Source organism: Poromitra crassiceps (genome assembly GCF_964638095.1).
Source record: "Poromitra crassiceps genome assembly, chromosome: 19".
In the NCBI taxonomy this organism is placed as follows: domain Eukaryota; kingdom Metazoa; phylum Chordata; class Actinopteri; order Beryciformes; family Melamphaidae; genus Poromitra; species Poromitra crassiceps.
Genome location: NC_139646.1, coordinates 9,176,834 through 9,194,123, shown reverse-complemented (window position 1 = coordinate 9,194,123; position 17,290 = coordinate 9,176,834). Strand labels below are relative to the sequence as shown.

The 17,290-nt window shown below is 42.7% G+C and overlaps 1 pseudogene across 1 annotated transcript in view; it reads right to left on the bottom strand.

The window, feature by feature from the left end:
- LOC310793874 (signal recognition particle receptor subunit beta pseudogene) overlaps positions 1-15,155 on the bottom strand; it is a 46,344-nt pseudogene extending 31,189 nt beyond the window's left edge. Inside the window, exons 1-2 of the transcript in view lie at positions 15,130-15,155; positions 12,868-12,955 (exon numbers count right to left, since the gene is read on the bottom strand). The product of the transcript in view is annotated as a signal recognition particle receptor subunit beta pseudogene (transcript). The remainder of the gene's footprint in view (positions 1-12,867; positions 12,956-15,129) is intronic.
- Between the last annotated feature and the right edge of the window lie 2,135 nt (positions 15,156-17,290).

The window sequence follows — 17,290 nt, the reverse complement described above, 5'->3', positions numbered from 1 at the left end:
ATCTGTCTCTCACAATATATTTTAGTTTGTCAATATGTCCATTTTTGACTTTGCGGTTGATCGTGTAATGGAGGACGGCAAGACTAAAGTGGCACAGTTCTCACAAGATTGCCAATTAGAAAGTCTGCTGACCACATGAGCACACATACAAGTTACAACTATACTACAGAGATGGTGAGAGGGAATGTGTGAGTGTGTGTGTGTGAGAGAGAGAGAGAGAGAGAGAGGAGGGGGAAGAGAGAGAAAGAGGGAGAGAGAGGGGGAGAGAGAGAGCATCAATCTTGCCCAACATGATTTGCTGACTGGATGAAAGCACTCCATCTGTCTTTCTTCTGCTGTTTATTGAGGAAGAATTGGTTGAATTCAGCACAGTTGGTCCACAAACAGAGTCAAAAGATTAGCCGGTGTCCTTGTCCACATTTGTGGGGGATCAAGATATTACATACGTACCTATAAAATTGTGATTACCTGAAATCATAAACGTCATACCACCTCACTCACTGTATTGCACCCTTGTATGTGAAACCAACAACAATAAAACCTAATTTTTGGAAGAATACTATTGAATGATAGGAAGTTAAAATAGCAGTGCCAACATTATCAATCTCCTGCATTATAATTACATATTATAATATTCTCTGTATGCAATTTGATAAGTCAGTGTTTGAGTAAGGTCATAGGCAGCGAGTGTCTAAATCACTCTCTCTGGACTCATTGGACTATGCTGTGTCAGCGTTCTTGGCCAGATTAACAAGACAAAGGTTGTGACCCTCCCTGCCCTCTGCTCTGTGGGCCAGTCCAGGACTACTAAACAGCTCGCTGATACGTGCGTTCACCTAATGGGGATTAGGGAAGCTTCTTCCAACTTTTCCTCCTAAGAAGTCTACAGCCGAAGATGCTGGTGCCGCTGATAATGATGGTTTTGAAGCTGATGTTACATTTTGACAATGTTTGAAATGCACGCCATACTCATCTGCCATCTGTCAGTGCGTCAGTGGGACCAGTGGTGGATGAAGTACCTGAAAGCCACACTTGAGTGAAAGTGCAGATATCTTGCCAGAAAAATATCTTTGGCACAATTTAAAGGGGAACTAAGCCCCCAGATTTCTGGCAGACCTGCCTCTACTTGAGATTAAAGAAAGAAAGCAAAACAACGTCTCAATTTGGGCGTCAGCTGGGGAGTGGGGATTAGAATCACTCTGGGTGGGAAAGGGCTTTTCTTGTTGGTGATTTTGTCTCACTTCGTGACACAAAACGTGACTAACACCGCCCGCCCACCGCCTCGCGACCGGCCACGCTCGATTTCTAGGGTGGAGACTGGAGAAGATGCGCCATGGGCACAACATTGTTGCACACTGATGATGTCACTGATAATGTCTCGATATGCATCACAAATCACTGATGATGTCACCCAGATTATACTATATAGTATAATTATTAGTATGATTATAATCTGCTCTGAGAGCTGCATTGTTTCTGGACCCTCTGGGAGCAGGAAAAGTGCCCTGGGAACAGCAAATTACTGTTGTTGCATGTAGTAATCTGCTCTGAGAGCAGCATTGTTTCTCGACCCTCTGGGTGGTTGGAAAAGTGCCCTGGGAACAGCAAATTACTGTTGTTGCATGCAGTAATCTGCTCTGAGAGCAACATTGTTTCTCGACCCTCTGGGTGGTTGGAAAAGTGCCCTGGGAACAGCAAATTACTGTTGTTGCATGTATATAGTATAATCTGCTCTGAGAGCAACATTGTTTCTGGACCCTCTGGGAGCAGGAAAAGTGCCCTGGGAACAGCAAATTACTGTTGTTGCATGTATATAGTATAATCTGCTCTGAGAGCAACATTGTTTCTGGACCCTCTGGGAGCAGGAAAAGTGCCCTGGGAACAGCAAATTACTGTTGTTGCATGCAGTAATCTGCTCTGAGAGCAGCATTGTTTCTCGACCCTCTGGGTGGTTGGAAAAGTGCCCTGGGAACAGCAAATTACTGTTGTTGCATGCAGTAATCTGCTCTGAGAGCAGCATTGTTTCTCGACCCTCTGGGTGGTTGGAAAAGTGCCCTGGGAACAGCAAATTACTGTTGTTGCATGTATATAGTATAATCTGCTCTGAGAGCAACATTGTTTCTGGACCCTCTGGGAGCAGGAAAAGTGCCCTGGGAACAGCAAATTACTGTTGTTGCATGCAGTAATCTGCTCTGAGAGCAGCATTGTTTCTCGACCCTCTGGGTGGTTGGAAAAGTGCCCTGGGAACAGCAAATTACTGTTGTTGCATGCAGTAATCTGCTCTGAGAGCAGCATTGTTTCTCGACCCTCTGGGTGGTTGGAAAAGTGCCCTGGGAACAGCAAATTACTGTTGTTGCATGTATATAGTATAATCTGCTCTGAGAGCAACATTGTTTCTGGACCCTCTGGGTGCAGGAAAACTGCCCTGGGAACAGCAACGTTCTGTTGTTGCATGTATATAGTATAATCTGCTTGTATTTGTATTTGGAGTTGTGGAGCCTTGCTAGCTTGAAAAACTGCAATTCAAGGCAGAGAAGTTGCACATTTAAGCTGAAAAGCTAGTTTCAACATAGCAGACGATCTAGCTAGCTATGCTAGTAGCTAACATTACCTAAATTAAGTTAGCTAGCGTTATAGCTTAGAGACATTTTGAACTGTTTACCATCTTATTCTGATTAAACAAACAGTTTGAAAAGTTTTACCTGACAGGTATCTGCTGCTCAGCCCTTCTCAATGGGAACGGACTTGATGCAATATGGCTGTGTTCATGAATGCATAATTCCAATGAACCCGCCTCTCGCTTTTACTGATTAGACGTGCGCGAGAACCAATGATATTGAATGTTGCCCTCAGAAGGCATTCCAATGACTATAACTCACATCTGCGTTCCATAGATTAAGCGCCCCCTAGCTGCCGCGCCCCCTAGCTGCTGCGCCTGTTACCTTCAACGCACGTTGACATGAGCGTGACAAAGCGGCCATATAGGATGAATTGGGAGTGAGAACGTGTTGATTGTTATTGCTTACACTACACCACTGAGCCAGCGAGTCAGAGATAACTGTGATACCTATAAACCACTTGGCTTGCTGAGCCCGTCCAAGATTAGCGCTGTAATCACAGGCTAATAAAGCCAAAATCTGCATAGTTACCATCCAATCACTTTGGAGCGTGTAATGCGCCGCCCATGTTGAGCTTGGCTCGAGAATGAAAGTAAAGTCCAGCTCCCCAAAATTGGTAATTTTGCAGCAGCTGTTTTGACAAAAAAGAGGAGCGGATTCTGCAAGGACTTATTCCAAGCGATCACAGACACAGCAAAGGTTTGGCATGAGGATCCCTCTGTCTGCAGCACACTGGGACCCTGGCCTGGCATGGCTTTTACACTCATTTGAACCAGATTCTGTCTGTTGCCTGCTGCTGCTGCTGCTGCTGCTGCTGCTGCTGTATACTTGTTTACACAGTGCCAGACACGCTAATGACTAGATGAAGACAGGCTTGGATTATAATCCCTCTTGGTCTATTTGACTGCAATACACTGCTGCACACAACATGACAAAAAAAGACAGTTGCCACTGGATCAGGCAGCTGGAGTGGAAGTTGTGTTTTTTCCTGTCTTTATGGTTATGTCGAATATGTGACAGCAATCATCTTTGGCTGTTAGTTAAAATGAGGAAGGAATGTCATAAACTTCACACTAGATGGCAGCCATCCAAAATCCCAGCAGAGAGAGTGACAGTGCTTTGTACTTCCCTTGGGTGAAAGAAAAAAATATGAAAAAAAAGTTAACAGTAAATCGAGTTGAACTTGTGTCAAAGAGAGACAAGATTTCACTCAACAATTCTTAATTAGTGGAGTGAATTAGCTACGGTATACGTCTCCACAGTTAACTTATCCTCAATATCTTTTCTTTTCTTTTTTTTACAGTATGTAGGCCTATGTGGCAGTCTGCGTAGGCTCATGCACTTTACTGCTGTATACCTCAAGGCTTTCCCTCTTCCTCACACACACACACACACACACACACACACACACACACACACACACACACACACACACACACACACACACACACACACACACACACACACACACACACACACACACACCAGCAATAAGGCACTCTCTCTTCTCTGATATGGCGGGGAGATTTCTAATCTGCACCAAACAAGAGAACAGTAAAGATCTCAGCATTTAGGTGTGTTCTGATCTCCATCCCATAATAATCCATAATCCTAGCCGGACCACACCAAATGACCCCACTTTGCAAAAATGCCCACTCCAGCTGCGCTCTCAAAAAGATGGAAGTACAGCAATATACACATGCACACGCCCGCGCGCACACACGCACACACACGCACACGCACGCACGCACGCACGCACGCACGCACGCACGCACGCACGCACGCACGCACGCACGCACGCACACACACACACACACACACACACACACCTACACACACACACAGACACACACACACCCACACCCTTCCTCTGACCCACTTCTATTGCCCTACAGCTCGAGTGACTACCGTAATAAGTCAATCATATGAAAATAATTTATAAAAATATGAGCTCAATGTCCTCATCTCAGCTAACATTGTGGTAGGGAGATATGGGAGGCTGTGCCCTGGGGCTTCAGAGTTTGCCTTATTTCTCTGATGCTTGAGGCTCGGAAATTTATTTTAAAAAGCATACAGCAGAGCAATAGTAGTCTCACTCAAAAATGTCCTCCCGACATGATGATTCATTTGCTCAATTCAAATCAAATTCCAATGTAGAAATCCTACATACCGCAGTGTTAATTATTTCCACTGTATTTCAGGATGAATTCCATATAAAATAAAAAACTTGAGAGAGATTCTTACCTCCTTCGTTATTGATGGCTTGAGAGGAGATGTGTTTTCAAAGTCTTTTTCATCTTGGAGGAGGTTAAGTGGCATACAGTCTTCATTCATGTCTAACAGTGTGAAGGGCATGGCATTGCTCAGATTTTACTAATACAGTTGATTCCGGATAACAAAAACATGTTTTTATGTGTTTGCGCGCGCCCGCGCGTGTGTGCGTGTGTGTGTGTGTGTGCACGTTTGTGTGTGTGTGTGTGTGTGTGCATGCGCGCTTGTACAGTGACCTGAGGGTGTCTTGTTCTTGCTCCAGCACACACTCCAGTGGCACACTGGGCTGCTGGCAGAGGCCAGGACATATTGGGGAGAAGCCATCACTCCCAGTCCTCATAGGGATGATACAGCCCTTCTCTACGCTCATTATCAAGGCTACTTTATTTAGTTTGGAGATGGAAATAATGTCATACAGCACATTTATTAAATGACTATCTATCTTTAATAACCCACGTCCATCCTCACCTTACATCATATTCAAAAATAGATGGTTTGACCCAGGATCTTGTGATTTTTGTGCTGCATTGGCAGGAATACAAATAAACAACCAGGCCTAAGTATCAGTTATAGACAGTGGGCATTTATCTGAACAACAAAGATAACAGAAAGTGTGTCAATAGGAGTGATGATTCTTCCGTCTTAATTACAGAGCTCCATTAGGAAGTAAATGCCACATTGATCTGCAGCAAAGTGCAAAACAACAGAATGCAAATGAGTGTGGAGACGGGGGGGGGGGGGGGGGGACATAGGTTTGATTACAGAGAGTAATGATGAATCAGATCATAAGAGCATCAGTGGTGCGAGCCACTGATGTCTGTTTGTTGAAAAAAGGGCTCTCTCCTGATCTAGCTCCATGTCCATGCATTCATTTCCATAGATATCTAGCATACTTCACAGAGAGGAGGGCAAAGCTTTTCCACCACCCACACTCAGTAGCTTCATGCTCATGCATAATTCGCTGTCATGTGCAATAACCCGCAGAGCACCTGGCATGAAACAGAGCTTATAATGGTTAGGAGGCTAGTAGCTAGAGGGTCATTGGGTCACTAATGACTGAGAGGGGAAGAGAATGGACGAGGGGGGCCAGAAACCAACATTGTGCCGTACCTAGTCTCGCTAGCCAGCCTCCTCCCCCCTTCCGTCCGAGGAGTCTGGCGCCGCAGGTCTCCATAACTGGGATAAACCCTCCTCTGCTCTACTCTGCTCTCCCATTTGAGCGACTGTTTCGGTGGCAGCCGGATGTCCGCTCCCGGCTTATTACAAACTCTGTCATTGGCTCCGAAGATGTCAATCAGGGCGGCTTCCGCTCCCTCCTCCCTGTGTGTCGCTGTAAATAGTGCCCTGCTGCCTCAGTGAAAACAACAATGCTAACTAGCTAGCAAGTTAACGGCAGAAACCTACACGCTAGCTCATTGGGTGCCATGGCACGAGTCCGATACCTCACGAGTCCGACACCTCACGAGTCCGAAAAAAGAGGCATTATCGCTCATTGCTACACACTGAAAACGGCAAGTTGGATTGTTTGAAACTGTTTTCCAAGGGCACTGCTGCTAAGTGCCGCCCATCGCAATCCCACTATGGAGACCTGCGGCGCCAGACTCATCGGACGGAAGGGAGAGGAGGCTGGCCAGCGAGACTATGCAGTACCTAAATTTTCATGTCAATCTGCATGATTCATTGAAGTACAGAATACAGATACAGTTAAACCCATACCGATACAGTTCAAACACTGCATTTCTGACAGTCACAATGCTGCTGATTGCATCTGTTACAGAAAATAACATACAGTCCACACTTGAGGTGAAGACTTTCTGCATTGTACTGGAGAGAAGAGAAGAGAATTAGGAGAGGAGAGGAGATGAGAGGAGAGGAGAGGAGAGGAGAGGAGTGTTGTAATCCATCTGGACATGGACAGCTACAGTTGTGATGCACGCAGTTAGCATCCCTTTGGAATATAAATTTAAATATTTGAATTAAAAGAAGAGGACAGCAACAAAAATAAAATCTTTACTCTTAAGAGGTTAAATGACCACACTGATAGTACACTTGAGGTGATGAAATACACTTGTCATGCTAATGTGATACTAGAACTTATAGAATAAAGTCTTTACTGTAGTTTCTGAATTTAATTTTGATTTTCTTTGATTAATGGACCTACAGTACTGTACATGCATATTGACTGGAATACCCGTGCAGTGTATCGGGCTGCGCAGCCATTGCACAGCATCACACATTCGGCCATTAATCAGCCCTAATTACCTAATTAAAAATTCTGGCTCCCTTAGGTCACTCGCAAGGGTGGTCTTTACACTTCCTGACAGATTCAGCGTGATCGCATGTAAAATGGCATAGCTGTGGCCAAACACCATTTCTGCTCACTCACTCACAGACAGACTTCACATTTGTATTAGAGCGGCGATCCTCAAAGTCCGGACTCCGGTCCGCATCCGGACCGAGACACCTTCCTATCCGGACCGAGCCCTATAACCTACAAATCATTGATAACTTACATTTTCACGGAGCGTTTCTATTTTAACCAGCACATGCTTTTATAGTATTTACGGTACTACTGGTTTATCTGCCAGGAAGCTCACAGACCAATGCACGCGCTGTAAATCATCACACGTGATGCTACTCGGCCAATCAAATAAGCGAATCGTTTCTCTCTTTTGCTTCGAGTGGTGCTGCGAGACACACGGACGGAGGGGAGGCGACGCAAGGCGAGAGATACTGAGATAGTAATTTCACATGGTGTGCTCAAAAGAAACCACTCTTACATGTCCATTCATTGTTCTTACGGGCAGATTAAAAACCAGTATGTCTCGTGTGAAGTGCGGTGCGATCCTGACCGGTCTATGGAAGCGCCACACATGAGCAAACACACATACACACACCAGGGCACACTCACTGCCCAACGCAACAGCATGCGAGGTTGATCGACAGACAGACAGACAGACAGACAGACAGACAGACAGACAGACAGATAGATAGATAGATAGATTGTTTGTTGGCTGAGAGTGTTAAATGTGAAATGGAGTGAAGAAAAGGGGAAACTTATTTCTCTTAAATTTAAGCACTTCATTTTAAGATGCACATTTTTCCAAAGCACTCTGTTGTATGTTATTTTTAAATGCATTATTTTACTTGAAATGAGAAAAGAGAATTTATTTATTATAGTAGGCTAGTTATGTATAATTAATCCAGTTAAATATGAAAACTGTAAATAAGCATTGTTGATGTTTATTTTGATTTAACAGTCAGTTGTTGACTACATACAGACATTGTACCATTAGGCTACTTCAATCATTGAGTTCAATGGCACTGAATCATAGCGTAAGCCACGTTACAATGTTCCGGACCTTTGCCTGAGGAAATTTTCTCTAACTGGACCTCTTTGAATTTTAATTGAGTGCCCCTGTATTAGAGGATGCCTTGCACAGCTGGATGCATGGGACACACAAATAGTGGAATGGCCTGCTTGAGAACCTGATAGAGACAGTCCGCATGTCTAGGAACGCCCATACAGGCTCTAGGAACGCCCACAATAGACGCTGGGTTAGCCTGGCGGCGGGGTCAGGGTGGGGTAAATTCCCCCGTTCTATCCATTGAGCAAAGTTAGAATTTAGCTGATAGCCCAGCCCAGGCAGACACGATCGGGGATTTAACCACCGCAGTAAACGCACATCTGAGCAGACGTCTTGTGTTCTGCTCTAGAACCGCCAAACATGTAGTTTAGAGCCGCAGCACCGTCTTTTGGTGAGTCAGCCCATGAGATATATCGGCGGTTTTACCCCACTCGCGCGCCAGCCGTTTAACATTTTGTGGGTGTTCCCAGACATGCGGACTGTCTCTATGTATGCCCCAACGCCAATTTATTTTAAACAGACTGAAAATATTCAAGTCTGTGTCCAATTGTGTTTTGTATATATTTTTGTAAATATGTTGATCTTTGTATTTATGTTTTATTTTTTAAATGGAACTCATATTGGGAGGTTTTATTGGTGGATTATCCATATTGGGCCATTGGGCGAGTGTGCAGGGCTAATTGTTGAAGCCATTGCAGTTTCCTTGATTTGTTTAAGTATGATTAGGATATCTCACAGCCAAGTATTTTTACGTTGTGCACAGCGCAGTTATATCTTTAGTCCACTAGGGCATGTTTGTAAAAACCCATGGATTTGGACAAAATGAGCATTATGTACCCTATACAATAATCAAATATTGTCAAAGGTCATATAGTCGGTCATTTAGTAATGTTCAGGCCATGAAGTCTACAGTAAGCATATAGCTGTAATGAGCACCACCGTGCCTCCAATGCGCTTGTTGTCTTGATATGTTCCCTCCAGACCGACTCACGGGAACACTGACCCCCAGCAAAACAATTGCAGATCTGTACATAGGCCTACAGTATGTGTGTGTGTGTGTGTGTGTGTGTACTATGACAGTGCGGATGCCAGACTTCAAAGAAGGAGAAAATCCCTTTCCAATGACTCAGTGGCAGATTGGTCGTGTGTGGATGTGTGGGAGGCGAGAGTTGAGAGTAACCCTGCTCTCCTCTTTCTCTTATCGTGTCTCCTTCTTTCTTCTCCTCTGTGTGAGTCTGTCACTTCCTCTGCCTGACTCCTCCAGGAGTCTGACTGTCTGCTCCTGAAATAGAGTTGACCTCAGTACAGACTCTGGGGCTGCTACTGTCTTTAACTCAGCACATGGTTCTCAGTTTACGTGTGTGTGTGTGTGTGTGTGTGTGTGTGTGTGTGTGTGTGTGTGTGTGTGTGTGTGTGTGTGTGTGTGTGTGTGTGTGTGTGTGTGTGTGTGTGTGTGTGTGTGTGTGTGTGTGTGGTGTACAATATGTGTGCATGCGTGTGTACATGCTTTTAAGGGACCGGGTGTATTTCATACAGGCACACTGCCCGTACCCACACATACAGTAGCTCTGGTTTCCACAGATGTTTGAAATCCTTTTCTCTCCATAAGCTATTGTCCGCTACTTCCCAAGTGCCCACGTTGCGTTCACTCAGACATGAGTTCAGAGACAAATCTATTTCATAATAGAGCTTTTGCATAACAGGAAGAATGAAATACAATAATGCATAATGGACACCGTGGGTACAGAAGAATAAGAAGCAAACACATAAATAATAATAAATATGGTAATAGCATGAAAATGAACCTAAACCTCTGCAAGGGACTCCTCCTCGACTGCAAGTGGAGCTTTTCCATTACAACCAGCAGTGCCCTAAGGTATGCGGCACAAGTATGCTCAGAATGTAAAGATACATCCGTTAGAAATGCTTGTGGTTGGTTAGAGGATTGTTTGGATGTTGGGTTTACACCGTAGGTCAGACTATAAATACTTCCTGCTGGATGGGAACTTTGCCACGGTGTCGTTACAAATAATCAAATAACTAATGACTTTAATTTGAAGCTGTTGCTCGTCACATTTTGACAACCTAACTCAAGTGTATTTTTTTATTCAACCTTTAAAAGCTTAAATATGGTTGGGGAAAAACATCTACATGTATTGATGAAATAAGCTTCGCCAAGGTAAAATAATATTTAGTGAAAATATACTATAATCTATGAGGAATTTTGTTGTTGTGCCACAAGGTCCTCCGTTTCGTCCTCACTCTCCAGTGAGCTTCACAGCGAAAGTGGAACCAAAGTTGGTGGGAGAACATCTATGGTTCGTTCCACAACCTTTCACGAATTTAACGATGATATTAAAAGGTTCACCCTCCAATTGCAAACGAGACTATACAATCAAGGGCAGATATAATAATAATAATAATAATAATAATAATAATAATAATAATAATAATAATAATAATAATAATAAAATAAGGGCAGATAAACAAAAACACAATGCAGGTGTCGAAGCAAAGGAGTACAGAAATGGCTCTTAAGAACCAATTGGTCTGAAATGATCTTTGTGCAACCAGAAATTGTTGCTCTAGTGTGTTCTCTCTTTACATCTACTGCAATGACAAATGTGCCAAGTGTCTGCTGGCAGCACAGCTCTTTCAGTGAAGAGGAAGCCTCCATCAAGCCTGCAGTGGTCTGGTCCTCAGCATTCAGAGAGTGTAGAGAGGAAGAAGGGAAACAAGAAGAAAAACACTATGAAACAAATTAACTGACCTTTATTCCAACCCTAATAAAGCAAGGATTGCTATGTTTTTGTGTTGCAACATACAGTATGTTCCCATCAGCTGGTCTCATAACGGAAGAGTTGTGGAATGGTCAAGTGTCCCAGTCTAATTGACCTCTGAAGGAGTACGGAAATCGATACACTGTTTCAACTAGAACAAACAGCTTCCAATTTGAGATTTTGAGCAATTCCAGCAACAATTCTTTTGGGTCATGAACTTCACTCTTGGATGCAGAGGAGAGAGTCCTTCCTAAATACTCTTAAATACCATAACACGGGATGTCGGAGTGAATCAAAAGTGTTGTAAGGCAAAACATAAAAATAGAAGGTTTTAGCGTTCGGACCATAGCAGTTGAAGTGGGTTTTGACCCATGAAAAATAATGGATGCTCGCTTTTGCTCCCTACCCACAATGTTAAACATTATAATCAAAATCACCACTGTTACATTTTCAGCAAGAGAGAAAGTATATTTTCCTGAGCTCTACATTGAAATAGTTGTTGGTGGGAGAACTGCTATCCTTTGTTTGCTCTGCATGAGAAAACATGAGGAGCATGATAGAGCATGGGCTGCGGCTTCTTATTAGTGTAGTGTTGTTGTTTCTGTTGAAAGATGGAACATTGTGATGGGCCTATATGAGTGCTGCAAAGTCCTGTGTCAAATTGGACTTTTAGTCCAATTTCATTGTCAGTTAAATTGCCTCGGTACATTTATGTGTCCATTTATGTTTTGTGTTCATTTGAGACTGCAATCAAAATGGAATAGATGGCCATCCCAAGGAGTAATGAATACAAATCTGCGAAAGCCAAACAAACAAAAATATTTTCCCGCATTTAGATGGCTAATCCAATCTATCAATATGGCACACATGCTCCTGGAATGCCATTATAGCACTGTCAGCTGTGCAGAGTGGTTTCTAACAGCATGTTCTCTGAAGTATGTACTGAGTGAAAACATGCCTCATCCTGATAGCTTATTTTCTGGTTTCGTATTTCGCTTTAGCTCAAGCTAAGCCAAGAAAGAGCCTGCGTCTGAGAGTCTCATCACCCACTTACACCTGCGCTGATGGCCTCACCAGTTGGGAGCCATTAAATCATAATGAAAACCTCTTTTTTCATTCTTTTTTCTTTTCTCTCAGCCTGCCATCGCGTTCACGGTACATTAGTGTTATTATGGTACCCAACATTGCAGAGCTATTGAGGTTGCACCTGTTCAAGAATCTGTCAGTACTACCGTTAAACTGTGATTATTTGCAATGCAAACTGGGATGATGTTCGGCTTTGACCCAGTCCAAAATGCTGGAGCATTTGTAAAAAAAAAGAAAAGTGCTTAGTTCATGAATTCTGAATGCTTTGATTGGACATAAGCTTGGCTAAGGCTTCCTCTCATTAGGTAAATCTGAAAGTTTCCTCTCGTTAGGTAAATCTGAAAGCTAGCTCATGAGCTACATCTGCTCTCTAAGCTTATCCCTGCTAGTGAGGAGTGCCACATAATCATACTGTATGTGAGACACAACGTTGACTTCAGCTGCTTCCATTGATAAGGAAGGAGTATACGTAGAAACAGTGGAGTAAAGGTCTTTGCACACACAGTCAGTTTTTTCAAAAGCGTTTTCGAATCTCTCATCTCTCAGCGGTTTATTATTATGTCCGTCGTTCTATTTGCAATACGAGACAAATATTCGTCCTCTCCTGGATATCCACATACAACATGACAGGTGACAGGCAGCAGGGGCTGATCTGCAGCAGCGGTGATGTGGACTGGAGAAGGCAGATGGCAGCAGGTCGGGGAATGGCAGCCGTATCTCACCAGACAGGGGCTCCGTACTCACCTCCACCTCCACCTCGTCAGAGTCACCAAGGAGGCTGTGGTGCGGCGTGGCCGGGTGCTGCAGCACCGGCGTCTGTCTGGCTGCCTCTCTGCTCAAACACAGAAAATCTAACTTGTTCCGAATGACGGACGGAAGCTTCGGAGTCGGTGTGTGTAAACGTCAGTGTGTGTAAACGTCAGTGTGTGTAAACGTCAGTGTGTGTAAACGTGAGTGACACAACAAGAGGTCATATTTATTTTACATTTTGGACGAAAAATACTTTGTGTGCAAAAGCCTAAACCCCCCCCCCCCCCCCCCAAAAAAAAAAGAAAGAAAGAAAGAAAGAAAGAAAGAAAGAAAGAAAGAAAGAAAGAAAGAAAGAAAAGAAAAAAACTGTCTGACTTTTGATTTCAATTGGATATGAAAAAGATCTAAAAGCTGGGTGGTCATGTTGCTACACTGTATACTTACCTATTTGTCTGTATATGATACTGTACTGTAAAATGGGTTTGTGCCAGACCTTCAGGATCTGCAATCGTATCCATTTATACGATGGAGCTGACTGCAGAGGACTCACGCGCAGTGTAACATTCCCTCTCGATGGTTAATTACATTTCAGAGGTGTTACGTTTAAAGCCCGACCGATACTGGATTTTTGAGGCCGATGCCGATACCGATATTAGGGAGTAAAAAAATTCCGATATCGACATATCGGCCGATATTCTTATATTATATATGCACATTATATTACACAATTTTTTGCAATGATCCCTCAAATATCAAACACTTGACAAAGATATGAGTTGACATGAATTGAGATATTGTATTAGCCTCACACTGCAACAGGAAGTTAGCTAGGGGCAATTTAGAATGTTTATGTTGTCAAGTTGAAACCATTTATAGAGATGTATTGGCATGCTGATATTCAGTTGGGTCGATAGCAGCCAGTCAGTGTGGTCCACCCTTTGACATGATGGATGTCATTCAGTTTCATCAATTACATTTACTGTAGAATTGATCGATACTACACCGGTTTATTGGAAGCCATTAATCTGAACTGATTCTAATGTGATATTTGCAAGGAGGAATTGAAATATGTAATGTAGGCAGGATATTTTACAGCTTATCAATAAACTTTATTGTCCAAAATGACATCAATGCAATGAAACAGTAAACTTAACTGGGAATTTAATAATTATAAATAACTAGAAATACAAAAACACAAGAAATAGAACAAATAGTTAAGAAAAAATATCAAATATACACACCATGCTGTCTATAACTTAAAAAATACGAAATAAAAAAATATCGGCAATATCGGCCAACATATTGGCCGATACCGATATATCGGTTATCGGCCAATATCGGCCGATAATATCGGCGAACCGATATATCGGTCGGGCTCTAGTTACGTTCTACCTGGGGAGACGCCTGTTCAGCAAAACAGAGAAGAGGAGGTGACAGTACCTCCCAGGAGCGCAGACGGCGCTCTGAAATGGAACATGGGTCCTAAAAGGTGGCATTAGCAACCTCCCTGAAATGAAATGGTGTCAGCCGTTGTCTTACCACATGAATGCATTTAATTTGCGTGATCCCCATGTCCTTAAACCAGTGAAGCAGTCAAAGGTACTGCTGATGAAACTCAAGGGCATCCAAAGGGGCTTTTATGAGCAGGGAGCAGTTATTGTGAAAATAAAGGTTTATTGTTTTATGCATAAACAGTGCATTTTACGTCTTCATAATAACCAAGCAAAACTATAGCTTATAGAAAACAATGCAAAAATAGCGGGGTTGGGAGGTTTTGAGTCTTAAGCCGTCACTGAGATGATTGCAAATGACCGAGGAAGCTGAAATCCATAGCTGCTCCCAATGGAACTAGAACGATCGCACCACTATAGCTTTTTTGTCTTTGCTGTACTGCACTCAGTAATTGACCAATGCAGAGGTGCGTGCATCTGCATTATTGGAGCTCTTAATTTCTAATCCTTCGGCAAACAGAGATTCATGCTCTGCCCACAATAGCTGCACCAACACGAGCACACCAAAAGACAACGGCGGATCATGTGTGAGGGGGAGGAAGGAAGAACAAGATTCTGTAGTCTTGCAGCCAGATGTATCTGTACGTTTTTGGCTGCACAGGAAAACCAGCATTAATATTACCCTAATTTAATATTCACTGTACTGTTTCAACATGTCTTTGACTACTGGATGCGGACCTTCTGCACTAGTTTGTTTTATCTAGTAAAGCATGATATTGATATTAGTTTCATTGGCACAGTGTACCTGTGGGTACATACGTGCAAGTCCATTGTGTATTAGCTGGATATAATGACATACTAACACAGCAGTCACGTGTCATTTCAAAGCGTTTCCAATACTAGAACAATAGGGTTAGGCAAGTGACCAAATGTAAGATTTAATTACAAAATGTAACATTTCTGTAATCCCTTTGTAGAATTCTTTGATTGTAAACATACCTTTTTGTTTGAGTTTTCTCTTAACAAATAAAACCTTGGATTTGTCAGCTCTGCATTGAAAACAGCAAAATTTAAGTTTTAGTGCTGTTTTGGTGTGTGTTTCTTGGTGTTCAGTGACTATGTAAACATGCACGGGGAATTCTATTATCCCCCCCCCCCCCCCCCCCCCCAATATATATATTTTTTTAATTTTTAGAACAGACAAAGGAACGGGTCCCAAATAGTTGAGAACTTTGTAAGTGAGTTAGTTCTCAGAACCCGGAGTCTCTCCGTACGCACGGGGAATTCTATTCTTGTCCTGATTCTTGGTCAATGCATGCATTATAACATCATAAATGGGTTCTAACCGTTAGAATAACCCGGTTAAACGCATAGCCTACTGATTATGAATAACACAGGTAAGATGCATTGCTAACTCTGAAAAAAAAATGGGTTACTGTGCCACAAACATCTTACTGTTGATAAATATGCTGTGCTGTGCAAACTTTGTATTACGATATTACTATTTGGATCATAGTTCCTTTACCCTGTATTAGAAGTAACCTACTGCTAAGTCAAACTGCTAAGTTTTTCACGTTTTTATTTTTTATTTTACCCTGGCAGACTGTTTTATGGACAGGAATATTTTGGTTACTCATCACAACATAGGGATACACCGCTGGCAAGGTTCATGTAAACAGCTAAACACGAATAAGACCTTAACTGTAATGGCCAATAGTCGGATTACTTGGGAACGCAAACTTAACCAGCATAGCAAACACCACCACACATGAAAGGTACCCTTAATTCCACAGCAAAATCAGCTTGGTTGCTTTTCTCAGCTTCTAACATAGCTCCATTAAGCCGTCCACTTCTAACAGCACAGTGAGTCATGCTGCACAGTGCACACCACTGAAAAAAACACAGCACAATGTGTGAAGTGCGATACATCCAGCATAGAGGTGTAGCAAGAGCAACACTGCCTGTCTAATGAGTGAGGGGGGGAACTCAATTTACGCTGTACAGGACAAATTGGCAGTTACAGTAGGTCCCAGGTAGAAATGGCTCATGGCAGTTACTGCCACACCTGTGACACCTGCCGGAGGGCCCGGCAGGTGTCACAGCGAGGCCACAGATGGAGATCAACCAGACAAGGCCTCAGGAGGTCATAATTAATGCATCTACTACACGTATCCTCACCCACACACAATCAGGCTGTAAGGCTTAGAAAATGCCAGAGATTTTTTGTTATGATTAAAACTGTGAAAAGGCCCCCACAGACTAGAGGACTCATTTCAATTACATTTTAATGTTCTCCAATTACAAGAGGCTGGGATTGAAAATATAATCTGAATGAGTTTTTAACAAATAATAGTAATTATGAAATCCTGCATGTGGGGATTTTAAATTTCTTCTCAAATAAGCCATAAATAGCCATGTTCAACAGATGATAACAACAACTACAGTAGAAGGGCACCCGGAGAGTGCAGACCTCCGCCAAGGTTCGTGCTATTGCTACACGAAGTCTCGGGTCAGTCGTTTTTCCGTAATCCTGCTGACAAACACAGACAGACAGAAAGACAACACTGAAAACATAACCTCCCTTGGCAGAGGTAACAACAGAAACTTAACTACCGGGACTAATACTGATTGATTTTAATTGATTTAATTCTCTGTGTCGATCAGAAATGTGGAGAACACTGCATCTTTGAGACTTTGGCTGCCACATTTCCCATAATACATTGGTGGGCTAAATCATTGTTATTGTTGTTGATGTTTGATTCAAAGCTCAAATGCTTCAGAGTAACAGCTTTTTCAAACACTTGCATGATCTTGTAGGACCACATTTTCAGGGTAAATCATCATCATCATCATTCATCAACTGCAGACACTATTTAGAGATTATTTTCAGAAGGATTATGAGGTTTTAAATGAGAAGAGCCTTTTCAGTTGAACCCTAGTTAACAGTGATGTATGCATATATTTGT